Raw genomic sequence first — 8,072 nt, 5'->3', positions numbered from 1 at the left:
AGCCAAAGTTAGAACAAACACTTACCTCGAATGCTCCAAACTCAACTCACGCTTCTAGTATAGCTTTACCTCTTGATTCCACCACCAATCCGCTTGAATCTAGTCATAAGTTACTTAATCACATTAATAATTACTAAATGAATCATCCCCAATGCATGAAAAATAGATTTTTTTTTCAAGGTTTTCCCCAAAAAGGTCAAAAATACCCCCAGACCCACGTGGTCGAAACTCGAGGTTCGGACCAAAACCCGGTTACCCATTCCCCCATGAATCCAAATATATGATTTGTTTTTAAATCGGACCCCAAATTGAGGTCCAACTTCTCAATTTGTAGAAAACCTAGGTTCTACCCAAAACACCCAATTTTCCCCATGAAAATCTTTGATTTGAAGTTGAAATTATGTTAAAAGATGTTAAGGAATAAAGAAATTAAGTTAGAAATCACTTACCAATCGTTTTGGAGAAGAAAAGTTGTTTGGAAAATCGCCTCTTAGGTTTTGGGTTTTTGAAAAGTGAAAAATGACTGAGATTTTCCGAACTTGTATACCTTTCTGAGGACCTGGCGCGGACCGCACAAAAATGTGTTGCGGCCGCGCCGAGTGGGAGAAAAATTGGGGCTTCGCCGAGGGAGGGAAGAAGTGGGCTCTCTCTGAACTCACCCAGCGCGGACCACACTGATTTGGTGCGCGGCCGCGCTGGTCAACCCTCTGAACCCCACCACGCGGACCGCACAGAAAAGCACCGCGGCCGGGTGGCTGCCAGCGCGGACCGCGCGGAAATGGCCGCGGCCGCGCTGGGCCTGCAACATCTGAACCTGTATATTTTTTTTCTAAGTCCAAGACCTCCCGGGCCCCATTCAAAACTCACCCGAGCCCTCGGGGCTTTGATACCAAACATGCACACAACCTTAAAAACATCTTACGGACTTACTCGTGCGATCAAATCGCCAAAATAACATCATATACATAGGATCAAGCCTCAAACACATGATTTTCTTTCAACTTTCACAAAAACTCAACTTCCCCATTTTAAGTCCGAAACACGTCATATGACGTCCGTTTTTAGCCAAACTTTACAGATAGTGCTTAAAACATATTTAAGACTCGTACCGGGTGTCGGAACCAAAATACGAGCCCGATACCACAGTTTTCTGATCAATTTTCTTCTTCATTTTCCTTAATTAATTTCAGAAAACAATTTCACACAAAAATTCATTTCTCGGGCTTGGGACCTCGAAATTTGATTCCGGGCACACGCCCAAGTCCCATATTTTCCTACGGACCCTCCGGGACCGTCGAATCATAGGTCCGGGTCCGTTTACCCAAAATGTTGACCGAAGTCAACATTATGCATATTAATACCAAAATTGATCAAATGTTTCACATAATTCACATATTCTAACATAAAAACTTTCCGGCTATGCGCCCGAACTGTGCACGCCAATCGAGGCAACTAAAAGCGAGGTTTTCAAGGCCAGGGAGCACGGAACAAGGAAGAATTACGGTGATGACCCCTTGGGTCGTCACAAGCAAAGGAACAAATGTCCAAAAGTAAAAATCTATACAACATCAACAAGATATTTTGATCATAAATATATGGGATATTGTTACCTTTAAGTAAAAATATGAACCCCCAGATTTATATTGATTATATCCACTAGATGTCCACGTTAATGTTACCTTGCATTTTGAAGGTAGCAATCAGCAAACTAAAGCCATGTGAGTTCAAACATAAGGGAATTAGATTTGCTTCTTTGTTGTGTTGATACGAGTTCTAAGTAAATCTCTTAAATATGACACATAGTATATCAATTCGGGATTCACAAGAAATATAAGACTGAAAATGTGCCGGTGGATTTGAAATTTATCTTGGTTATAATTTGAGTACACACGATTATTTTTTTACAAGGAGAAATAAGATATTTGGTGAAAACTTAAAAACATAATGCAAATTGCTTCTTTTTAATCATATGTATTACTTTTTGGTCTTGATTTGGGCTCGGGCTCAGCACGGGCTTACCGCGACTAGTCTATTATATATATATATATATATATATATATATATTATATAGAAAAGGAAAGATGGTCGACCATGGGTATAATTGTCATTTTACCCTGCCATTTTATTTTTTAAACCTATAACTACGTGGCCTTATCTCCTACACATAAACCTGAGGAAATTTTAGAATTGCCTCACTTTCCTCTCCTATTAGGCTATTACACAATAATTTACTTATAATTACCAACATAACTCTGAAGAATCTCTCTGCGTTTCATTCTTTTCATCTAGGTCAGTGTACTTTTCCCCTAATCTTCTTCTCTTTCTTTTTAAAGTTTTCGATTTCATGCTGAAAATCGTCGTTGTTGTAATAACAAAGGGTAGACTGTTTAATTTGTTTTTGTTTGGTAGGTTTTTGGCTAAGAACATTTGGATTTTTCCAGTTAAGATTTACTAATATGGGAATCTAAACATTAGAGAATTAGACCCATTTTAGGATAAACTTATTTTGATGTTCTTATTGTCTGGTTCCTCAATTTATATGATAATGAAGAAGATTCTTGTTTTGTTTTTTCCTTTTTGGACTTAGATAGAGGACAATTCTAATGAAACGTTGATGTTTACTATTTTTTACATAGATCGAATCAGACATGGGACTCAAAAAATTGGTTATATAATTAAATTACCTACTAATAGATATGAGTATGAGAAGCTTAAAAGTTGTAAAAAGAAATTTCAGAAGTTATTCCTTAAAAAGAAGTCACATGAACTTTTTCAGAAGAGTAGATTTTTATGTTGAAAAAAGTCAATCTTTTTTAGATGATTTTCCCTTTTCTTAATCAGCTTTTTTGTCTCTCATAAATCTCTTTTAATAGAAATAAAAATTTATATGTACCCCAAGGTATAAAAATTCAAGACATGCATGTCTTTTGTACACATATTTATCATTAATCATAGCAAATTGAAAATATATGTATTATTACTTTAATTTTTAATTGCTAATATTAAATTTTTTTATTTGAGGAGAGTATCATACACAAGTAATCATTGAGTATATGAATTTAAATTTCAAGATCTGATTTTCTTTCAACATTTTTCCAAACCTCATAAGATTTCTACATATTTTGGCTGAAATATATGGGCTATTGTATTTGAAAGAGGTTGTTTCTGCCAAACTACCTTTCTAATGTTTGATAGAAAGAGTTATTGTTCAAAGAGATTGTATTTAAAAGAGTTTGAACTTTATGTGTTTTGAATCATATCCTTAAGTGAAAATCATAAACAAATTCTTAAAACCCCAATTTCAAACCTTAGTTGAAAATCTCAAAACATCGACTCTTCCATCTCTTCTACTCCTTCAATTCTCCTTCACACTTTCACTTTCAAAGAAAACTCTTTCAGCTGTGCGAAAAATAGAGAGAAAATTTGGTTAGGTAGAAATAATTATCTTTTTAATGATATATTGGTCAATTTCTCTTCTCGCTCTGGAATTAGCTAATTTCGAATTTTTCTCTTACTCCTCTTTGTTTTAAACCTTTTCCTTTATGCTATATGTAATTGCAGGGGAAGATTAATAAAGCAGGAAAAGTATCTCAAATACTTATTTGTATTTCATATAACCAGACTAGCAAAATCTTTTATTCCAGGTAGTTTCTTGAAACAAGGCTTTCTGGTTTAGGATTTTGTGTTTTTTGATGTCTGATCTTTGATTTCTTTTGAAGTGTATTTATTGACATTATTCATATTGAGCGACGTCACCTTTAAATACTTAGTGGACAAAATCTGATTTGGTAGGATGCTTTGTCTATTTGTTAAGCTTGAATTTGTCATTTCCTTTTAATCCTTGGTTTGAAAGTTGTCTAATACTATGTTTATACTTTTCGTTCATGAGTGAAATTTTCTGCTAACTGAAATGGAATTTTTTTAACCCAAATATTGCAATAGTACTATATTAGTGCTGGAGTGCAATAGCAATATTTTGATGCTGCAATAGCAATATTTTGATGCTTCATAATATTATTATGTTGTTTCTTTTTGCATAACTTGGATATGAATATTTTTTTTATTCAAAGAGGATGGATTAGTTGACAATTAATAGCAACAACTTGTTTATTGTCTCTCATGAAAGAGAGTTGAAAAAGAAATAAAATTATTGTAGGGTAAATTTGACTTTTTTATTTTTCAATATTAGGGAATAATGATACATCTGTTGGCATGTGATTGTGATACATTCCAATTATTTGACTCTTGTAGATACATGTTTTCGTGCTCAAATAACAATACGTTCCAATGATATGTTTTGAAAGGCCTTTTGTAGCTTCCTGTTAAGAGTTGGTTAAGCCCTTTTTTTTTTCTTTTTCTTTTGACTATACTCTCATAAATTTGAGATCTTTAAACATGACTTCTTATAATTTGACCTATCTTTAAATGACTTTCTAAATTTATGATTGTATGATTATCTGAAAATGAATCAAACTTTCGTTAGGGTGTTACTTTTCAATGTTAAGAAATCTATTATTGAGTAATTGATTCTATATTGTATTTGATTTCTCATAGCTCTATTGGACAAATTCCTTTAGAAAGCCTTTTTCTTAGAAAAAAAACTTCTCAGCTAATTACATCTCAAATGTTGGTATACTCCAACCCATATCCCGAAGGTTCTCTCCTCGATTTCTTCAAGGATAGTTACTAGCTTATAGCTGCAGTATTTTTGTCTCTATAGTGTCAGATGCATTATGCTATATTCTCAAAAGTAGGTCATATGGTTATCTTATTGTATTTTGTGGTTTTCCTCAATCTTATTTAATCTCGTAGAAGGGTGATACCTGGGAAAACTTAACTTTTTTGATGGACTATTTCAATAATAAATTACTCCTAAAAGATCATCTTATTGTGTTGGTAGTTATTTTAGGTGAATTGTAAAGCTTTGACTGGAAGATCTATGCTAATACGTTTTTATCTTTAGCTTTTTAATCTCCTTTCAACTTTTTTTCTTTTAGTTTCATCACTTTGACTTTTAGTATTCTGATAACTACATTCCCACTTGCGGAAGAAAAAAGAAAAACACACGTAGAGCTGAAAGCTCTGTGCTTATAAAAGAAAATAAGAGCTTTCTTGGACTTAGTGGCTCTTATGCTCAATAAAATTTTCAGTATAGACAGTTTTTGTTGTTGAAAATTCCTGGTAACATTTTCTCTTCTTTTTAGAAGTATATTTTGTTGTGTTGGATTTTTACTAGGTTGAAGCTTTAGAAGCTCCATTAAGTTGGCAAGAAAAAGAGCTGATTCGAGAAAAGATTGAAGTGAAAAAGCTTGTTGAACTACCCTGCTCCTTCTTTTGCTATGCATGTCTAAGACCTCTAAGTTGTTATACAGTAGGGTTTAGAAGTTAGATTCTCCAAATTCTGATGCTTAAGGGACCAAATACTTTGAATTTGTTGTTGGAGCCACTCAAAAGTTTTACAAGCTCAAAATATAAACCATCGTCATCATCAAATTATGAATTAGGTATCCAGTTTTGTAATTATAGTGAATGTGAATATATCAAAAGGATGCTGACTTTAATTAATGTTGTTACAAGTGAAATCCCTTATCTAAAATATAGAAAATGAAACATCATTATTTTTGTCTTGATTTAAATTAATGTTGACTATTATTCTCTTTCTACTTTCAATATCAGTATTAGATAAACTCTACTAGATTTGGTCCATAGGCCATGAGAGGGGCCTTGTGAATTTACATCAAGTTGCTTCATTTGTGTACTTTGTGGAGAAACTTATCACTCTTCATAAGTAAGATGTTTCTTTGTATGATGAAAGTTTTAACTCATTGTTGTACTAATCTAATGACTGATAATTTAAAGCATCCATGTTTGCAGGTACCATCAAAGCATATATATCTTTTAGTTGGATGTGAAAGATGAGTTGGCTCCATGCAAATAGAGCTGAAAGGAAAATTAGTCCATCTTGATAGTGTTGTCTACCCTTCGGGGTAGGGGTAAGGTCTGCGTACATATTATCCTCCCCAGACCCCACTTGTGGGATTATACTGAGTCGTTGTTGTTGTTGTTGTTGATAGTGTTGTCTCAAAACCTGTCATACCTGATGGCCGTAGGAATATCCTTTGCCCGCTAGAGCCTAGAAGGTGAAAAGGCATCTGAAAAGAGTTTGTTTTTTTAAAGAACATTGTTTATGCGAACTAATCGCTTGGATACAATATTGTTTATTATGTTTACTCCAATGCTAAGTTTATAGGTACTAAATCTTATCTTGTAAAATTAGATGTACCATCTCTATCCAAGAGTCTTTAAACTTAACTACAGACTTGAAAATGTTCAACTCTGAAAAAAATAATAAAATAAAAAAGGAAAACACTAAGCTCTGTAAGTCCATTTGAGTTAGCTTTTGTTTGCAGTAATTTGAATTTCCTTATAAGCTACTACATCACAAGCACTACGTTGGGACCGTGCTCAGCACGTGCTTGATTTCTAGTTTTACCTCTATGTGATAACTATATACATTTAGTGGGTCGATCAAAAATAATTATAGCCGTCAAAAATAATTATAGCCGTCAGAGATGGACCTGCTTTATTAAAAAATTATGCTGTATATACTGATAAATTATATTTAAAACAAATAAATTACTAGTATAAAAATTAGTTTGAAGCCGCTTGACACAAGCGTCCTCCCAGTGGAGGTGGTTGAGCGGGTTCAAAATCACCAAGGGATGTTGGGTTTGAATCCACATGGAACATCTTCCAAATGATTAAGAACAAAAAAGAATAATAAAATGATTAAACTCCGCTTGTCATACCCGACACCACTTATACTATTAGGTATGCTCATCTTTAACTGAACCCACTTGCACTTTAGGTCCGCTACTAACAATCACTAGTTAAAAATATATATTAATTATCTATAAATTATATATTATAAGTATATTAAATATACTTTAATAATAAAAATATATTTTACCGGCTATTAATTGGAGGCGGTTATAATGTATAAATTTTTCAGACACTAACTGTATTTGAACAGCTGCCCCAAAACTCTGCCCATGAAAGACATCTCAATAATAACATGTGATGAAATGGAATTTTTATACTCATAATTAAGAGTTTAGTAATATTTTCTTATATTGTTATAACCTATATTCGCGTACGTCAAATTACGCCGTAAATTAGTCGATGTAAATCCGATAAGAAATTATCTTTGAGATAATAAGAAGTTAATCTTATTGGTCTTAAATGATACAAGAGTGTATAAGAGTGGTTAACAAGTATTAAAAGTTAGAAATAAAACAAATCAAAGGATGTTGTAACCCATATTTTCGAGTAAAACTAGAGGTGCTTAATATGCTAAGGAGATTGTGTTTTAAGGTATTTGAATCATATAAATTTCGTATCATAAGTCTTGAAGTCAAGCGAGTTATGAAATAAAAGTCGACAAAAGTTGTCGCAACTTACGTTTATAATTTTACTTAAAATTTAGGTCTAATGTTACTAAGCTTTTATCTTAATGTACTTGGAATTACGGGGTGATCCACCTACCAAATTGAAGATCTACGAGTCTAGGTTCTAACTCATTAAACCATTCATCGATACAATATCGGAGTATAGAGATATTTGCATTTTTGCAAGACTGCACAGACTAGTAGGTGGCAAGTAGGTGTGTCACCTACTTGTTTAAATGAAGGGACCAAATAAATCCCCGAAAAGGGGCAGCCAAGGGGCGTTTTAAAGGCTGGATTAAATCATTTATTCCACTCATATTTCAGACTAAGAACTTCAGATTGAAACCCTACAACTCCTCTCCCAAAAATTCCACACAAAGCCTAGGTGATTTCGGGTGATACCACGTGATCCTAGTTCCGAAAAATCCGGACAGCTTACTAATTTCCCTTTCTCCTTCTTGTAGCAGCGTTGGGGGACTGGTTTTAAATGAAGAAGGACTAGGTTTTGTGGGTTCTACTTATTCCAAGGTAAGTTTATGCTTCTCTTTCCCTCATCTAAGCATCTACGAGTTGTAGCTCGGTCGTAAAGACTAGAACTTGCAAGTTTCGAAAGAGTACTATGCT

The 8,072-nt window shown here is 33.7% G+C and overlaps 1 long non-coding RNA gene across 1 annotated transcript; it reads left to right on the top strand.

The window, feature by feature from the left end:
- The first annotated feature begins 2,179 nt into the window (after window positions 1–2,179).
- On the top strand, window positions 2,180–6,258 carry LOC104229021 (uncharacterized). The gene is made up of 4 exons (XR_011401178.1): window positions 2,180–2,289; window positions 3,562–3,644; window positions 5,875–5,993; window positions 6,075–6,258. It is a non-coding gene; the product is annotated as an uncharacterized lncRNA (long non-coding RNA).
- Window positions 6,259–8,072: the final 1,814 nt, after the last annotated feature.

Source organism: Nicotiana sylvestris, chromosome 7 (assembly GCF_000393655.2).
Source record: "Nicotiana sylvestris chromosome 7, ASM39365v2, whole genome shotgun sequence".
Lineage (NCBI taxonomy): Eukaryota > Viridiplantae > Streptophyta > Magnoliopsida > Solanales > Solanaceae > Nicotiana > Nicotiana sylvestris.
This window is presented reverse-complemented; position numbering and strand designations above follow the sequence as displayed.